The 19,297-nt window shown below is 46.4% G+C and overlaps 2 pseudogenes; both read left to right on the top strand.

Annotated features, from left to right (window-relative positions):
• Positions 1–13,795: 13,795 nt before the first annotated feature.
• LOC129684425 (40S ribosomal protein S2-like) lies at positions 13,796–15,359 on the top strand (annotated as a pseudogene).
• A 2,551-nt stretch (positions 15,360–17,910) lies between these two features.
• On the top strand, positions 17,911–18,521 carry LOC129682917 (myeloid leukemia factor 2-like; annotated as a pseudogene).
• The last annotated feature ends 776 nt before the right edge of the window (positions 18,522–19,297 follow it).

The raw sequence follows: 19,297 nt of genomic DNA, 5'->3' as shown, positions 1-19,297 counted from the left end.
TAGATAGATAGATAGATAGATAGATAGATAGATAGATAGATAGATAGATAACCCAAGTCCTCTGTGCTCTTAACTGTTGAATCATCTGCACCCTCTAGTAATTACTTTTAAATAGTTAATTAATTGTTGTCAACTACAAGTGTCTGTCTACTTCACTACAGAATATTACAAGTTATTCCTCCTATCCAACTGCACCCCCTCTTTCCATCAATTAGAATTATATAAATAAATGAAGTTGTGTGCTTGTGAATTTACCAGTTAAATGAATGAAGAAACAAACCTCCCCTCTAGGAGATATTGTTCCAAAGTGCCCTGAAGCTTCAGAAACACCCTTGAGAGATCTGTGATTAAGTTTAAAGGTGGGGGTGAATTTGTGTTCCTCAGACTGGGAGAGAAGATCCTAGGTGCTCTGAGAAGTCGAAGCTTTCAAACAGGTCTGGGAGATGGGTATAGTATCACGTCTAGAATCCCAATGCTCAGGCAGCTGAAGCAGGAGATCTGCTATGAGTTCAAGGCCAGCCCAAGGTACAGAGTGAGCTCCAGGCTAGCTTGGGCTACTGATCAAAATCCTGACTTATAAAAAATAAAGAAGAGAAGAGAAGAGGAAAGGAAAGGAGAGGAGAGAAGGGGAGAGGAGAGGAGAGGAGAGGAGAGAAGGGGAGAGGAGTGAAGGAGAGGGGAGGGGAGGGGAGGGGAAGGGAGAGAAGAGGAGGGGAGGGAAGGGGAGAGGGGAGGGGAGGGGAGGAGAGGAGAGGAGAGGAAAAAAGAAAAGAAAAAAAGAAAAGAAAAGAAAAGAGACCATGTGTATATCTTTCCATCTTCCAGGGAACAGGGACTGGTCTAGTGGCTGCAACCAGGCTGCCTCTGTGTAAGGTTTGTCTGGTCCCATGTTGCTGCTGTCTCTGTCTGGTTCAGTCATGCTCAGTCCTCAGATGCTGACTACAAATACAGAACTGAAACAGATTAGGACATGTGCAGGAATGCATCCAGGGAAAGAAGCTATGCGGTGAGAGAGGGTTTTCCTTACAACTGGCAGAGCCATCTCATGCCCTAACGTTCCTGGCATCCCAGCAGCCCCTGAGTTGGAGACAGACTCGGCAGGGCCACCTGGCATGCAACTCATGTCGCAATTCCCCACCCAGGCTGAACACCTGAGAGCTGCTGGCTGAACAGCCTGGGAACTGTCCTGCACTGTCTGCCCGGCAGAGTGTCTGTGCCAATCGCTGCACCGCTGTTTGTTTTCGGTATGAATGCCAGAAGAGTTGGGAGGGCCCAGCCAGAGCAGTCCAAATTCATTTAGACTTCAAAGGACAATTCTCCTTTGGATTAAAGGTTCGAGAGGCCGCCCTGTTTTATGGAGGCCTCATTGGAGGTGATCATTGCTTTTGTTTTCTTGTTGGCTCGGTGTCTGTCAGAAGCCTGACATGATGGCTGACTGTGCACACTCAGTATTTGACTGGCTCCCAAAGCCTCTGGTACTATGACTTGGGGCAGGTTTTTAACCTCTGTAATCCTTGGTTTGTTTGTCTGTAAAATGGGGATAATAGTAGTCATCCTTCATGGGATTGTTGTTTGGATAAGCTAATGTGGTGATTAGCAAGGGCCACATCTACATTCAGAAACAGGCAGCCACCTTCATTCTGTCATCACCCCCTATAAAGTAACTGCTAATGATGACACAAAGGCTTGTGGGACTTTTCCATGCACCACGACAGACTATCGCTCTCTCTTCAGACATTGGGAGATAACTAAACTAGACTCTAGGGCTCCCTCAGTACTGAGGATGCTTGCCCACCTGCTGAGTTCTGGGAGAACCTCAGCACAATTTAACATGTCAGCAAACACAGCCTCTCACTCGAAGGCAGAGAACCACAGCACCCAAGGAGCAGATGAATAGAGAAAACATTCACTTTGGGGCTTTGTCTGCTTTGGCAGTTAAGTCAACAGGTAGTGCATTGGGTTTTGAGAACAACAGCAGGAGCTGAACTTTCACATACAGAAATACTAACCTCCAAACTTGTTTTCAGAGACTAGGTCAGACTGGTAGATTTTGCCTTTAGAACGACTGTGCTTTGTTCATATTTTTAGAAAGGAGGGTCCAACAGTAAAAGTGGTTTAAGCACACCTCAGAGCACATCGTTGTATCCATGGGAAAAGCAACATAGAGAGGTAGGCACGTGTGTCTGCCCTTAAGCGTGTGTGTCTGCATGCATGCGTACCTCCTGTCCTGAAATGTGAGGGACTGAGAGGGAGAGGACAAGTGAGCTTATAATCGGCTGTGAATGTTTAACGAGACTACTTAAATCAATTCCTCCCCCTCTTCCCAGCCTCCTGCCATCTCATTTTTCGGAGAGTCACCAGCTCCCAGATAAAGCCCGGCTTTGACAGGGAGCTGGCCCTGCCGCTCACAAGAGAAGCGCATGAGCATCCCGAGCCTGTTTTTTTGACCCCTCCATGACCCTCTGCAATGAACAAAGCAAAACAGTCCAGGAGATTTTCTTAAAGTTCTTTTGTACCTTTTTTAAAATCCCTACAATAGCAAAGATTAAAAAAAAAAAAAAAAAAAAGCAAGCTACGCAGATGTTGGCCCCTACCATCTGGGCATGGTCTCGAATGCACAGGTGTGGTGGCTGTCTCTCTAACAGTTAGTGACTGCTGTCTGAGGGGCCGGGTGTTAATAGGACACCTTGGCTGAAGCCCACCAGGCCTGGGACAACCCCTGCAAAAGCTAGGAAGCCCTCAGAGCCTACCAAGCTTGCTGAAGACACCAAAGCTCAGGGCAAGCTGAGAAGCACTCCCAGATCCTCTATCATTCGTCCCCTGCAAACTCAGTTGCCATTAATCAGTCACAACATTCGGGGTAAGAGGAAGGTTGTATAAGGAGGTGAGCTTGACGGAGCCCCTGCAGGCACCTGCTGCATAGGAGATGCACTAGCTTTCTGCAGAGCAGCCCAGGGCGGCGGCCGGAGTCCACAGCACTCTAGTTGGCCAGCCTTACAAGTGCTGGCTCCTGCCTGTGCTGACCACAGCACATTCCAGATAGAACTCTGAGCAAGGCCCCCTGTGTCTCCAAAGATACTGGGCACCAGCGAGGTGAAGATGCCCAACTGGGAGCAAAGTGAAAGACAGCGTCACCCTGTATCCCCAAAAGCCCACTGTATAGTGAGAAACGGTAAGATATGTCACCCATCAGCACAAACACTGCCAAGGGTGAGGTTCTACAGGACAGAGAAGTCAGTGCTAGTGCCTGCCAGGACCCGGGAATTCAAACAGGGCACGTCCCTAACACCAGACTCAATGAAAGAAGACTTCCTAAAGGTGGACAGAAAACCAGGCAGCTAGCAACTGTCACTCTAGTCCCAAGGGAACTAACATCATCTTCCAGCCTTACAGTCACCTCCATGCATGTGGAACACATGCACATAAACACACACACACACACACACACACACACACACACATATAGATAAGATAAAATATAGATAATTGAAAGGTGGACAGAAAAAATAATGGGGAAGGGTCAGGGGTTCTGCTCAATAGTGGAGTGTCAAGCTCTGGTTCTGACTCCCAGGCACTACCACCACCTTCAGAAGAGGGAGGGGAGGGGAGAAGAAGGAGGAGAAAGAAGAGGAGAAGGAAGAGGGTGAAATCTTTTTTATCATTCTGTTGAAATTGAGCACCTCCAGAGATGACCACACATCCAAGAGTATATAAGTACAAACTGGACTTGATGGGCTAAAAGGGATGAAGGGAAAGGAGACAGGGTTTGGCGTGATAGAAGCAGGGGTTGGACCTGAGAAAATGCTGGAGGAGGGGAGCGAATATGATCAAAATACATTGTACGTGAAGAACAAATTTTAAAATGTGAAGAAAAAAAATCTTCTAAAAATGTTTTAAATAGAATTTAGTAGTGATCATAAAATATCCTGAGTGTTCTCATAAACACTCCCAGGAAAGTTGGAGTTTGCTAGAGGGTTTGGTTTGTTCTGTTTGTACAGTATGTCTTGGAATTGTTTGGAGAAGTAGTTTGGGCTTGTTTGCTATTTTTTAGAATAATGAGTAAGCAGTTGGCAACAGAAAATGTCAGAGGAACTCAGACACAGCAGTCAAGTTCTCAAACAGTCCCCAGTAGCTCTCCAGACCTGAACTTAAGGCAAGAAAAGGCAGAGAAAACAACAAAGCAAGCCATTGCATTTCTGCATCAGTCCAGCCAGTAAGAGAGACTTCCTTGCCTGGCCTACATCGGCTGACTGGTCATTTGTCATTCAGGTTAAACACAAGACAGAAGTGGGCATTGTTCTGATGCTGGCCCTGATAGCATCCCAAGAAAACTGGTGAGAGAGAGAGAGAGAAGCAGATTCTGGTCAATGCTGTCATTTGAGTTTCAAAAGCACGATTTCTCTCTTAAAGAAACATCTTCAGTTTCCAAGGCCAAATGCATAGTTCCTGAGAGCAGTCTAAAATTTTCCACTGGACTCGCTTGGGAGCAGAACTCTATTCGGTGGCCAGTGGGCTGCCAATCTCAGCGGTCCCGGAATTCTAGACACTGCCCACTTCACACTCACCAGCATCTCCCCCACCACGACTACTCTCTGTTTCTCCTTGCCTAGGAAATAATTTTGCATACTAACATTCCTAGTCTACCGCAGTCTATCATGATGAAAATAAAGGTTACAGAATGTCAGAGCTCGTGTGTGTGTGTGTGTGTGTGTGTGTGTGTGTGTGTGTGTGTGTGTTATTTAGTCCTCTAGGTAACCCTGTAACAAGGCTACTGTCATCACACCCCTCTTCCCACCAGTGAAGCCGGTGAAGCCGATCCTCTGGGGAGTCGCTTGCCCGGGGCCACCCAGGGAGCAGATGGACGGCAGCCAGGCCCAGCTGGGCTCTGACAGGGCTCCGCAGCATCCCGAGGCCCAGCCCTGCAGCTGCTGGGTCAGCTGCTGTTGCTCGGGGTTGCCAGCACCTTCCCGGCCTCCAGAGAGTTGCTCTACCTGGAACTGCACATCCACTTCCTCAGCCCATCCTCCGTCCCCTCCTGGAAGCTGTTTCAAACCATCGCCTCCACTGACCTGTCTGTGCTGAGGTGCCCCTGCTGCCGGGTCCTCAGAATGTAAAACCTTTCATTCAGGTTCAGAGTCTTCCATTCTTCCAGTGGTTAGAAGGTGACATTTCACTTTGAAATTCCTCTACTTAGGTAACTAATGGAAGGCATACTTCCACAAGACTGAGGCAGGAGGAGAAGGGATGATTAAGGGGACATGGAGAAAGGAAGGGAGTTCCTCACTGAGATCTGGTTTCTCCATGTCTGGCAGGGTCAAGAATTTAAGCACAAATGTCAAAATGCAAGCTGCTGGAAATGGTGCCTGGCTCATACAGCAGTTCTGCTTTTACGTTCTGAGGAACCCTCCCCCTGATTTCCATAGCAGCTAGACCAGCAGTGTGTAAAAGTTTTCTTTTCCCACATGCTCACCAACACTTGTTATTATTTGTTTTCTCAATGGCTGCCACTCAGCTTCACCACTACTGGGTATTTATCAACATATCGTATAGACATATCACAACATATGTCATGTATGTTGTGTCAACATATCACAGACACATTTGCGCATCAATGTTGATTACAGCATTACCCACAATAGCTAAACTGTGGGACCTGTCTAGGTGTCCAAAGGCAGAGGGAGATGGAAAGGAGTGTGGCCTATACACACGTGTGGAATTTTGTTCTGCCATAAAGAAGTGTGAGGTACTTTTATTTGTAGGAAAATGGAGGTTGACATTGAGTTTCAGTTTCAGACAAACAGATACTGCTTGCTTTCTGCTGTAGATTCTCAATTTTATATGTTACATTAAATCATGTATGTGTCATATGCATGAAAGCAGAAGCAAAATTGTCTAGAACCAAGGGTACTAACAAGAAAAAGAGAGAGGACAAACAGAGGTAGGAGGGTGTGGAGGAGCATGGGTCAAAGTGTATTATATATGTACCCTGAAAATGCCTTTACAAAACCCACTATTATGAACAAGAATATACAAGAGAAAAGAACAGAAAGACTGCCTGGGTAAGGACGACACTCCCTTCACTGAGAGAAATCTCAAACCAGTGTCTTACAAGGACTAACGGACAATGGTTAAAGCCAAAACGTGTTCTTTTAAGGGCCCCCTTGTCAGCATTTCTCTGATACCCCTAAGCCTGAACAAGTCACCTCATAATACCACCTATTGTTTTATTACAAAAAGGAATTAAGATCAGGGAAGCAAGCAAACCAGCTAATTTTTTTTTTAAGTTCATTTTCAAACTTTGCCTAGCCTTTGAATTTGGTTGTAGATTATACCCTTCAAGAGCAACATGGCTTCAAAATCCTGTAGATGACTATTGCTAAGATGTACATATATATGTGTGTTCATTATATATATATATATATATATATATATTTCATTATATATATTTGTATGTACATTTATATATATTATATATAATATATATAATATACATAATGAACTTTTAAAATACACACACAAACATATGTATGTATGTGTGTATATACATATATACACATACATATGTATATGTAGACATATATGTGCCCGTGAAAGCGTATACTACTGACCTACTGATGCAGTTTTGAAACTGACAAGACTGTTCTCCACCCAGGTGTGCTTGACCTGAAACAATGGCTCTTCAGTTCATAGTCCCCAACCAGAAAGGCACAGATAGGAATGCGGGAGTAAGCAAAGAAGAAGTGAACTTTCTTGAGGGAAAGTGAGAAATTCCTGAGTAGGGGCAGTTCTCAAAACAGGGAAGAAAAAAAAAGGCAACAGACTGGTTTTGTCTGGGCTTGTGTTATGTTGTGTTTGTGTTGAATGAGACCTACAGCAGCGGGAACTGGGCAAAGACTGAGGTAATTTCTGCTGAGACTGACTTCGTCTCTGGGCTGGCGTGGGCCAGGCCAATGGAGAGCCTGCCTGTTCTATGCATGTCTCCCTGGTCCGGGCAGGGAGATGATCCCACCTTCTTCACACGCCGCCCTCCTGGTTAGGGGCTGCTGAAAGCTCTCTTTGCCCATTGTCATTAATGCTTTGTTAGCTGCTGACCTTGACTGTCTGCTCACTACGCACTGACTCTCCAGGTGTCGAGCCGGCCATTAATTAGCACTGCTGACACCATCTATGACCCTGTTGATCCCAGAGACTTACTAAGGAATTTGAAAGACTTCCAGTGTTAAAATGTGGCGGGCAGAAGAGAATATTTAGAGGTGTGTGACTATGCTCAACGTATAGTATATGAAACTGTCATGATAAACCCATTATCTTGTATAATTAATATAACAAAATATCAGTGACTAGTGCTATTTTCATGATGAAAAAAAAAGAAGTTGGGGAGTTTAGAAAGAAAGGAAAGGGTTGAATTCTCAGTTGATTGGGTCAGCCAAACCCTTGGCTCTCCTTCTTCTTTTCCTTGGCCTTGAAAAGAACTGTATCAGTTACTTTTCTATTGCTGTGATAAAGCACCACGACGAAGGCAACTTATAGAACAAAGAGGTTATTTGGGCTTGTGGTTCCAGAGGGATAAATGTCCCTGAAGCCAGAGGGGCTGAAAGCTGGAAGCTGAGAGTTTGTATCTTGAACAATATGCAGGAAGCAGAGAGATCAAACTGGAAACGGAGTGTTCAAATGCTCAAAGCCCACCTCCAGTGACACGCTTCCTCCAGGAGGCCACCCCTCCTACACTTCCCAAACATTGCCAAATGGGGACCGAGTAGTCAAACACCTGAGGTTATGGTGGACATTCTCGTTCAAACCACGACAAGAACAGTGGCTCCGGGAGGAGCAGAAATTCCTGTGTTGCGCTCTCATCACTGTAAAACTGAGATGAGCTAATGCCACGATAACTATGGTTCATCTCTTCATTAACATGGGAGCATCCCCTTCCACACTCACAGAGAACTGAATCGGCTTCAAAATGTCCAACGCCCAAAAGCACGCAGTCATTGGGCCAGTCACTTTGTAAGGATTCTATAGTACATTTTCCAAGCATGGATGAGATTCCAGGTTAAATGAAACCCGATTCCAGCTGGACATGGCGAAAGGATTGAGGGGAAAGAGCAACAGGACAAATTCTTGTCCCCAGAAATCAGGGGAGAGCACAGGCTCCTGGGGGAACAATGGTTTTCATTCCTCACAGCCTCCCCTCACCCACTGGCAACATGATCACTGCGTGCAATTGTCTAAAATTCAGCTGTTCCTTCCTCTGCGGTTCTTGATACCTGTCAATTTGTCACTTTTGTCAGAACATTGTAAAACTACAGGGTTTGTGTTCAGAATAAACATTCCCTGAGCTGAGACTACTTTCATTGTTAGCCATTTCCCGAAGTTTTAGACAGTGAATACATGTATAGAAGGAACCAGAGGAAATGAGCATGTTAAAGCGTAATTCACAGTGAGTAACACATGGCCAGGTGGTACTCAATAACTTCTGCGCTTTGGAACATGCACAGGACATGTTGAGGCTCAAATAACATGTTTTCAAATAACAAACTTTAAAAGAGAAGTATTAATCCAGGCATGGTAGGGTGTGCCCATAATTCCAGTATTGAGGAATGGAAGCAGGAGGGTCAGGAGTTCAAGGTTTTCCTCTCCCTAGAGAGACTTTAAGGCCACCCTGGCGTATATGAGAAGCTGTCTCAAGAAAGAAAGAAAGAAAGAAAGAAAGAAAGAAAGAAAGAAAGAAAGAATGAAAAGGAGGGAACTTGGACCTGGAGAGATGGCTCCTCAGTTAAGAGAGCTTGCTGCTCGTCCAGAGGAACTAGGTTCAGTTCCCAGCACCTATGTCAAGCTGCTCAAAACCATCTGTAACGCCAGCTTCAGGAGACCTGATGCTTCTGGGGTCACCCTCACTCCCATATATTCACGTGCAGATGCACACACACCTACACATAATAATAATTATTAATAATAATAATAAATCAACATTAAAAAAAAGAAGGAACTTAATGAGTCCTCCACACACTGTCATCCTGTGGAAGCATCAGAAACGGATGTCGTAAACTGATCGCAGGTAAGGAAAAGATGTTCCCAGAAGATGACAGAAGACCGTTCAAAAGAACCAAGCACCTGGGGTCAAGAGAGAAATGAGAGAAACACTGCTGAGGCTCATTTAAGAAGAAAAGGGCTTTAGAGACAAATGGGTTTGCATTTCAAAGCTTTCATCTGTCACAGCGTTTTTCTGAAGACTTTGAAAAGAAAGCCAAACCACGGCAAACCAACACAGCAGTGGCGCAGGTCTCCGGCCTGAAGCTAGAGCTGCTCTGCAGGCTCTTCAACCAGGTCGTCTGCCCCAGTTCACCAGACTCCCCGACAGCACGACGCTGCTGCAGCAGATTTCCAGGCCTATTCCGCTCACAAGGGCGACCTGAAGAATGTACACACGCTGGAACCACTCATGCCACGGAGCTTTCTGACGGCCACAGGCTCGAGCCTTCTTTAAGGCAAAGGAGCCAGAGAAGGAACTGCTGATACCCGTTAATTCAGAAGCAGCAACCCCTAAGAGAAACAAAAAGCCTGACTGACGGGAATGTCCTGCAGAAGGAAGCAGGGAGACAGCGGGAAGCCCTCGAGAGGTCTCGCAGTGGGACTAGACAGAAACTTTCTTACCAGATCCTTCCCTCTGCAGGGAACTAGAGCTGGAGACTTGACCATGAACTGTCAGCAGCTTTTGGTGGGCTTGGTGTTCTTTTTCCCTCCTCTACGAGGTTTAACAGCTCTTCCCTGATTGAGCCTATTTTTCCCACCTTATTTTCATACTCATATTCAGCCAGCCGGAGCCCAGCTGGCGCCCATGCACCCCTGTAAATGCCAAGAGCCTCCAACTTTCCAGACAGAACTGCTACAGGAGCCTATTGAAGGATGAAGGGAAGGAAGGCTTCTGAGTGAGCCCTGCTCCCAGAAGAGAGCTGGAAGTGTGAAGGCTTCAGGATCCAGTCCCAACCTGGTCCCTCACCAGAGAAGAAGGACCTGCAAGAGACACCTTTAAGGCACAGACTCCTCGTAAGCTTTCTGTTCCTAAGGCTTCTGCCCTAGGCCAGGAGCTCACTCAAGACAGCCTCCAGGACTGGCCCGCAGCTGTAGGCAGGACTCAGGCTCCAAAACCCTGCACTTCGACAACAGCCTCAGTCACCTGCTGCTCCCAGGACCCAGAACTCCAGCCCTCAAGGCCCACCACTCCTGCTAGACCTATCAGGGACCTACAGACGTGCACCGCCAACGCATGCTTTTGCTGGGCTCCCTAAAGCCTTCTAAGTGCTTTTGCACTGTAGCACTTCTCAGAGCTGCTGTGGCTCTTAGTTCATGGCTCTCAGTCAGCATCCTGCTGCTAGCAACAGTTCAGACTTGTTCTGTTTAACTTTGGCACAGTGAACTGTCTAATGTGATTGTACCCCTACTTAAGGTTGTTAGTCCATGGCAATAAAACGCCTCCCGTTTGTATTCTCTGCAGCCTCCCCACTCCATTCTTGGAGGAGGTTGGGACAAGAATCAGGAGGATGCGGGAGATGATCTCCACCAACCGCTTCAATGAGACAGAGGCAGGACGTTGTCGTTGGAATATGGTTCTGTGCAGAGGGAGAGGTATAGTTGATGGCTCTGCAGGTCATATTGGGCAATTGTCAAACATGCTTTAGATACTGTGAACAGGTCTTATCACATGCTCTTTTAAAATAGATAACCGATAGGCTTACGAAGGAAAGGAGTGACATCTCCACTGCCTGAGTGGGAGGCATCCCTGCGGCTTGCCCGGGTACTTCCTTCATAGCTCCAGGCCCTCACCATGGGATCCAGCTACCATGAGAGGAACTCAGTCTAAACTAAGACATAAGAAGACCCTGTGAGGGAAGGAGCCTAAAGGAAGAGAGACCATCCCCAACACTCCATCAATCCCAGCTTCTAACTGAACACATCTGCACAGATGGGTCCATGGAAGAGCGACAGAACAACCCGGCTGAGCCCAGCCAATCTACAGTCATGGAACACAATAATCCCTCTGCTTTTTCAAGTCACCAAGGATTGGAATGGCTTGATCTACAGCAACAGATCACAAATAGTCATATAACATGTTGGCTCCACCAAACAACGACGGAGACAATGTTTTCAGACCAATTTTCCTGTTGTCAAGACTGACCTTCTACAAGGGATGCCCTGGACAGGCCAATCATCCCTCAACCACATAGATCCACCTTGGGGTTTGTGTGTGTTGCATGACTCCTGCCTGCCTGGGGAAACGTTCGCCCCAGTTAAAACCCTGGTTACAGACTAAAGAAACAATCCCAACCAATGCTAACTTGTGAACCAGGGAGTTCCCTGGGGTTACCTACAGAAATAAAGACAGCTACACCACCAAAAGCCTACCCATCACAGATGAAAACTCACAAAATATACATCCATAGAGCTCCCTGCCCAACTTGCAGGCAGCTCCGCTGAAGAGAATCTCCTCTCTTGTTTGCTATTAATAGCCATGGGCGTGGACCTTGTGAATCTTTAAACTTTCTGAACCTCCCAAACCTTTCACGTTTCCTTAATTTCCCGAGTCTTACCTGTTGTTTTAAAAACAAAATCCCAATGTTCAATTTTACAGATGCTGGGGTGGAAACCTGCTAGCTCAGAGAGGCAGAGAAAGCACCCAGCTCACTCTCCTACTCAGCCAATGTCCCAGAAGGAAAAAGCTCCTTCTCCACACTCTTAAAAACTCTTCAAACCAAATGCCCCTCCTTCCTGTGTTTTCTTATTTCAGCTGGTTGCTTGTTCCACCTCTTAACCTATGGTTAGGTTTACTTAGCTCTTACAGAAAGCTCTTGGATTAAAGTTATGTGCTGGGGCTGAGCCACACCACAATAAGAAACAGTTTTTTCCAGTTCACTCGATCTCAGGATTCACAATATGATCAAATACCCTGTAACACTTAGCAGCTTCTCTGGTCTCTCCAGAAAGGTTTGCTTCCTTTTAGAGGAAATGAACATAAGAATTCTCAAATCTTATCTCCTGGGTGAATGGAGGAGAAAAAGATGAATAGCAAGTGGCAAGCCTCTGGGCACCCAGATTGTTCACATCTATGCGCTTAACTCACTTACCCCACCCCCTGTCCTGAGTGCCTAAATCATCTGACTCTGAGTGCAAACTCAGAGCTAGGCATACTGGTGCACACCTGTGATCCCCAATATTCCAAAGGCTGGGCAAAGAGGACCTCCAGGTCAGGGCCAGCCTGGTCTACCAGAGAGGCTATTTCAAAATAAATAAATGAGTAAAGAACACAAAGCCAGGTTTTTACTTTTGTTTTTCTCCCTCTAGCCCTTTTGCTTATGCTTTGCTCACACTGGCATGCTTCAGAATACTCACTCCACACACTGAGTGGGAGATGTGCGGGGAAGGACACCACATCAAAGGTCTGGTGACCTCCTGTGGTGCTCAGATGGTTTCTCCTTGTTCTTCCCAGGGCAGCGTTACGTCTGCCTACATAGCCACCTGTCCGAGAAAGGGTCAACCCTGCTACCATGTGGGTAACTGTCTCCCAAAGGCCCCTGACTTCTTGGTCCCCAGTTTGTGGTGTTGTCGGGAGGTGATGGAATTTTTAAGAGGGTTTCTGGTCGTCAGGGGTATGTTCTTGAAAAGATAATGAGATCTCAACTCTTCCTCCATGGAGTACATCAAAGGCAGGCATGGTAACACATAACCTCAGCAGTGGGAGCTAAAGACAGGAGGATCAGGAGTTCAAGACCAGTTCAGTACATAGAGCATTCAAGGCCAACCTGGGCCACGTGAAATCCTGCCTCAAGAACCATACCACACCCAAAAAAGATCCACTCTTACCTCCCAGCGCTACCCACCTAGCAAGCCTTGACTAGAAGTTAAACATGTGATACTGGTAGCACTGCTTCACCTGTCTTTTTTAATATTTACTATTATTTATATGTGTGTGTGTGTGTGTGTGTGTGTGTGTGTGTGTGTGTGTGTGTGTATGCATACACATATGTGCCCATGGAGGCCAGAAGAGAACATGAGATTTCCTAGAACCAGAGTTACAGGGTGCTGTGAGCCACTGTATGGGTGCTGGGAACTCAAGCCAGGTCCTCAGCAAGAACAGCAAGTGCTCTTCACCACTGAGACATCTCTTCAGCCCCTCCCCCCCGCCACATACACACACAGTGCTTCACCGGAAGCCGCAGGTTCCTGGAGATTATGGCTGCTGTGGACACTTCCTCTGGAAAGATACATGTGAGCACATAGATGCAAGCTTTTTGTAAACGAGTGCATGAAGCCTGTGAGGTACAGACCATCTTTGTACTTTCTCTGGCGACCACAGATGCCAGGTCAAGATTGCCTGAAGTGAATCTGGTCTCAGGCAACAAGGGTTGAGGTCCTACTTGCTGGCTATGAGCCCTGAGTGTGTGACCCTGCCTGTGGGCTTCGGTGACCTTGATTGGGAAATGGGGAACTGCAGCTCTTATGCAGCTCAAGGATTGCTGGAAAGCTTAAAATCAAGTTGAAAGGGGCTGGAGAGCTCAGTGGTTAGGAGTGCTTCCTACTCACTCTTCCAGAGGACCAGAGTTCAGTTCTCAACACCCAGGTCAGGGCACTCAATACCACTTTTAAATCTAGTTGCAAGGGCTCTGACACCCTCCTCGGGCTCTGACACCCTCCTGGCCTCCTTGGGCACCTACACTCACATGGACATATCTACACAGACAGACACATTTCCAAGTAATTTAAGATAAAATAAAATGGAGCTTCTGCTTCGGGAAAACACCAAATGGCAGATGACGCTGGAACAGCAGGAGGCCAGGAGAACCCAGGGGCCCAGGATTAGGAGGAATAGGAAGCTTCTGAATTCGCCAGCCGTGGCTATGGTCAAGGCTGCAGGAGGAGGTAAAGCCAAAGCCAAGGACTGGATCCCGGTCACCACGCTGGGCTGCCTCGTGAGGACATGAAGATAAAGTCCTTGGAGGAGATCCACCTGTTCTCCCTGCCCAAAGGGGAAAGCGAGATTATCGACTTTTCCTGGGTGCATCCCTAAAGGATGAGGTTCTAGAGATCATGCCAGCGCAGAAGCAGGCACGGGCTGGCCAGCCCACCAGGTTCAAGCTGTTTGTCACTATTGGGGACTACAATGATCACGTTGGTCTTGGTGTTGAGTGCTCCAAGGAGGTAGACACGGCCATCCAAGGGCTGTCATCCTGGCCAAGCTTTCCGTCGTCCCTGTGCTGAGAGGCTACTGGGGAACAAGCCTGGCAAGCCCCGTGCAAGGTGACAGGCCGCTGTGGCTGTTTCCATGCATCTCATCCCTGCTCCCAGAGGCACTGGCATCGTCTCTGCTCCTGTACCCATTGTGGGTGGTGCATCCCTGGGCTGGTGGTCCTGGGTTCTATAAGAAAGCATAATGAGCAAGCCATGAGAAGCAAACCAGCAAGCAGTGCTCCTCCATGGCCTCTGCATCAGCTCCTGCCTCCAGGTTCCTGCCCTGTTTGAGTTTCTGCCCTGACTTCCTTCAACGATGAGCAGTGATATGGAAGTACAAGCCAAATAAACCCTTTCCACCTTTGGTCATGGTGTTTCATTGCAGCAATAGAAACCCTAATTAAAACGCTGTATTAGATATGGTACGTCATCTCAGACACCTTGAAGTCCGTAGGAGAGTATGTGCAGACTCCATGGGATGTGCCATTTTATTCAGGGAGCAGGAGTACCTTTGGATTCTGATACTCCTGGAAGGGTGGGGGTGGAAGGTGAGCGTATGTTCCAGAAATTATATCCCAGGGGGAGTAGAAGGTAACTACCTGAAAGGGCCAAGAAACCACCCTAGAGATTCCAATTCTTCTAGGATGGCCGTGAAAGGCAGAAATGAGAGGTGAGTGGGTTGCCCTTGCCACCACACAACACTCTTCTGTGAGGGTGTCATCAGTAGGAGCTGGAGCAACAAGAATGACAGCAGAGATGACATGATTTGTGGATGAGTTAGAAGGAATGGCTAAGCTCACCCAGCTGGGCTCGTACACGGGGCTTTGGCACTAACAACCGGCAGCACTGAGTCTCCCCAAGCACTCTCCACTCACATACAAACACCCTCTCTCACCCCGCTTTTCTGCATCACATTTTTTATTTCTTTTACATTTCTTCTCCTGCAACAGCCACAACCTGTTCATTCCATGCTCCCACTGCACAGTACAGTTGCATTCAGCCTGGGCGTGTTTGCTGATATGTTCACATAGCTTGTTTTAATATCACTGGTTTCTCATATTAAAGCACAATGCTCTTGAGTCTGGAAACTGTGTCTAGTTTTTTCTCTAAATTCCCCCTAGCACCATGTCCTGTTATAGGCTGTCTCCCCAGCTGGCACTCATAGATTCTTATCTCTGGATATTATAATTTATTCTGATGTAAGAAAAGACTCCAATGTAACTGGCTGTCCTCACCTCAAAAAGCTTGAAGGCCTGAATCACAATGACATCATAGCAGCCATCCTTGAATAACAAGGTCAGTGGGTCATAAAGAGTCCAAACCCACCAGATAGTCACTTGCTTGTTCCCAATCAATCACTAAAGGCAAAAGAAGCAACTAAGTAAAGAAAGCCAAGATTCCAAGGCTGAGACAGCTGGTCAACCTCTTAACCTTTGAGAAAGTGGTCAGACAGTTCTGTCTAGAAAATAATTCTCTGGTCAAAGAGCCTCTCAGCCACTCTTAGGTCTTCCTTATTCCAATTTTATTTTGCCACTAAGACAGCTTGACAATAGTGTGTTTCTCATGCACTGTTGTATAGAACTTAGTGATAGGAATGCTTCCTGAGAAAATTGGTCATTAGTTGATTTCTGTGTTCAACATTCTAGACTGCACTCTCCCAAACCTAAGCAGTCCTGCCAATCACTTCATGTGTGTTTTTTTTATGAAGTCCAGAGATGGAGTAAACACAAGATATACAATGCTGCTGCTGACATAATAGAGCATGATGTTTATACTAAACCTACTTAAAAAGTAAGAAAAAGTGCACCCAAAATAGAGATTAAAATTATAGCATAATATGAACATTAGTCAATAGTGTGGTGTTTTATTACCGTTACCAAGCATTGTGGGCTGCATTTGATTGCATGGCGATGCCTTCATCCGACTGGCCCTGCAGGAGGTTTGTTCTCACAACCACTTCTACAAACATTAGTGAGCTACGATGTCAGGATAGGTATGACATTACGAAGCAATGGGAAATTTTCAGCTCCATTATTCTTATAGGAACATCGTCATACATGGGACCAGTTACAGGTGAAACAATCATATTGACTATGATTCTTCCTAGGGACCAACAGTATTTTGTTTTCACCTCCCCCACTCTCTCTTTCTCCATCTCTGTGTGTCCAAAATGGCAGGACTAAATCCAATCATAGCAATAATTCCTTTAAATGTAAATGGATAAAAAAAAAATAATTCAAGGAAAGGATAAGCAGACTTGGTAGGAGGAGCAAGACTCAAGCATATTGTTTTCAGAAAAAAACATAAGCATACACAGAAATTAAAAATGGAGAAAGATAAAGATATACAATGAAAATACTGATTACATGAAGGCTAGAGTGGCTGTGCTAGTCTAAGACAAAATAGACTTAAAGGTAAGTACTGTACCTGAGATTAAAAATACATTTCTTCACATTAATATACACAAATGATCAAAAGATCAACATACCACAGTTAAATACTAAAATATGCATATGCCTTGAGATAGGACTTGAAAATGCATGAAGTAAAACTGACAGAACTAACAGCAAGAGTGGATATAGCTGTGATCGTGGGCAGATGGTAACAACCTTCTCTCATTAGTTGAGCATCTAGATGGGAAAATTTGACAAGGAAATAGAAGACCCAAACAACATCACCTGCCTCATTGACAGTCACAGAGCCCAACTATGAAATCTGTTGTTGAAAAGTAGTTATTAATATCTTCTATTAATCCATATACTTATTATGGTGGTTATTATTTAAACCTGCTACCATAACAATAAAAGACACAGATTTTTAATAAGCCTTTTTTTTTTTTTTTAACCTGAGGCTGGACAGATATTAACCCTGTAAACTACTTCATTATTTCTCATTCCCACATTCCTTGTCATTTGCTCTAGTCAATCCTATCTGGGCTCCTTTCCATCCAAAATAATACAAATACTTGCACATGCTTTCCATCTAGGCTGCTCCTCTCCAGCCACCGCAGTCCTCAGAGTAAATTCCTCCTGGCCATGTGGTTCTTCTTGATGCTACCCCCTGGTGGTCTGCCCCTTCCTCTCCAGCTCTCTGTCCCTCTCCTTCTTCTCTTCTCTTCCCCTCCCATGACCCTCTGTCCTCCAAGCCCTCAAATCTTAGCTCCACCTACCTCACTTCTGCCCTTCCCAAGCATAGGCATTTTTATTTAGCCAGTCAGGGATAATTCGGAGGCAAAGTTACACAGCATCACTTTGGTAAGGGACTGCTTGTAGAACAGAATGAGACGGGAGGTTAGCAAGTGACATCTGAATACAAAGCACCAGCCCGCGCTGGGACAGAAGTCTACATTATTTTTAAGGAAAATAACTATTCACCAAGGTTGGCCTTGGGTGGGACCTGCAACCATGGTTCAATAAATTTCAAGAGTTGTAAGTCCTTTATAATATATACTGTGAGCAAACAGGATTAAATTACAAATAAACAGTAAGCTATAGGTGAAAGTGGCAGGCCGAGGTCGAGGGCATAAAGATGGCAGCTGAGGCAGGAGGCAAGTGTGGGAGGTGAGAGGCTCCCTCACCAGCCAATCCTTGCGTCCCGGGCCACATTCCTGTTCCTGCCCCCCCTTGAAGAGGCTGCCCAGACGGGCCCCTGAGTCTGGACCCTGTAGGGTCCCTTGGAGCTGAGATCGGGATGTTCCGCGTCATGAGAGGTGTGGAGCCTGAGGATACCATGTTCCTGATGGACCCTCTGGCAATTCAACATCAACCGAGTGTTCTCAGGTGGCTTTGGATATGGCCCCTGCCTTGGCATCACATGGTAACATGCCAGCAACCAGGCCTGCCAGCTGCAAGATGCAGCTGTCTCCCCATGTGGGATGCTGGGAATATCTGATGGCCTCACAGACTTGTTTGGGGCGATGAGCAACTTGCTTGAGAAACATGGAACACATGGAGGAAGCTGCCGGACCTTTTCTTCCTCCACTGTCGTCTCCTACTCCAAGGTGTCCCCAAAGTGCCCCCAAGGTTTACCAGGAGACACAGAGGACCACCCGGGATGCAGACCGTGGTCTAGAGCAGATGCCAGTTCACTGGACATCACCCTCAGGACAGGGCTCACAGCCACCATCACACAGGGGACCAGGACTGTGTCATCATGAATGAAAGTGAGGCAGCAGTATTTGATGATGAGTGGTGAAGGGAGGCATCCTGATTCAGGCAGCAACATCCCCTAGAACGTTTACTGCATGGGGCATTTGGGGTGGGAGGAGGGCCAAGGGGCTTCCCAGACTAGCTGTCCAGTGACTGAAGACTTCCCCTCCTGACCGTCCTGCAGCTATGACTAGTGGAGGAAGGCCCCAGCCTCTCAGCCTCTCTCGTACAAGCTGAGAAATCATTACCCCTTTGAAACAACTTTGTCCTTTTCAACTTCCAACCCAATTTAATATTAAATTAACAGGCAAGCGGGCCCCCACCTCTCCCGGGGTCTCAGGGAGAACCTTTTACAGCTCCCTTTGCCTCCTTTTCCTGTCTTTTATCCCCTCACCATGATGACCCCACCCACCTTATATCCACCAACAGCACATCCTTGAGTTACCTCCATGTACAGCAGGGCTCACAGTCTGACTGGAGGGTTCAGCTGGTGAAGTCATCGCTGGTCACTCCTGTGTCATGAGACCTCATCTCATTGCGCCTAAGCCAATCAACCAGCATAGACAGCTCACAGGGTCCCCATTGCAACAGGCCACAGTGCTACTGCCTGGACAAAGACGGTCTGCAAAAGGCCTTCCATCTGAGCGTTTATGTGTTCTAAAAAGACTGCCTAGTGGATGCTTTATGGGGAAACATCACCCATGAAAGTAGGAGATTACCATTTACACCCAACAGAACTCACAAGAAGCAGCTCTTGCCTGTGGATACAATGCTGTTCTCTAAATAGCATACTCGTGATAAAAAAGAAAAAAGAAAGAAAGAAGGAAGAAAGGAAGGAAGAAGGAAGGAAGGAAAGAAAGAAAGAAAAAAAGAAAGAAAGAAAGAAAGAAAGAAAGAAAGAAAGAAAGAAAGAAAGAAAGAAAGAAAGA

This window comes from Psammomys obesus, unplaced genomic scaffold (genome assembly GCF_907164565.1).
Source record: "Psammomys obesus unplaced genomic scaffold, mPsaObe1.curated_primary_1811, whole genome shotgun sequence".
NCBI classification, from domain to species: domain Eukaryota; kingdom Metazoa; phylum Chordata; class Mammalia; order Rodentia; family Muridae; genus Psammomys; species Psammomys obesus.
The sequence above is the reverse complement of the archived record's forward strand: the minus strand, read 5'-3'. Positions and strand labels throughout refer to the sequence as shown.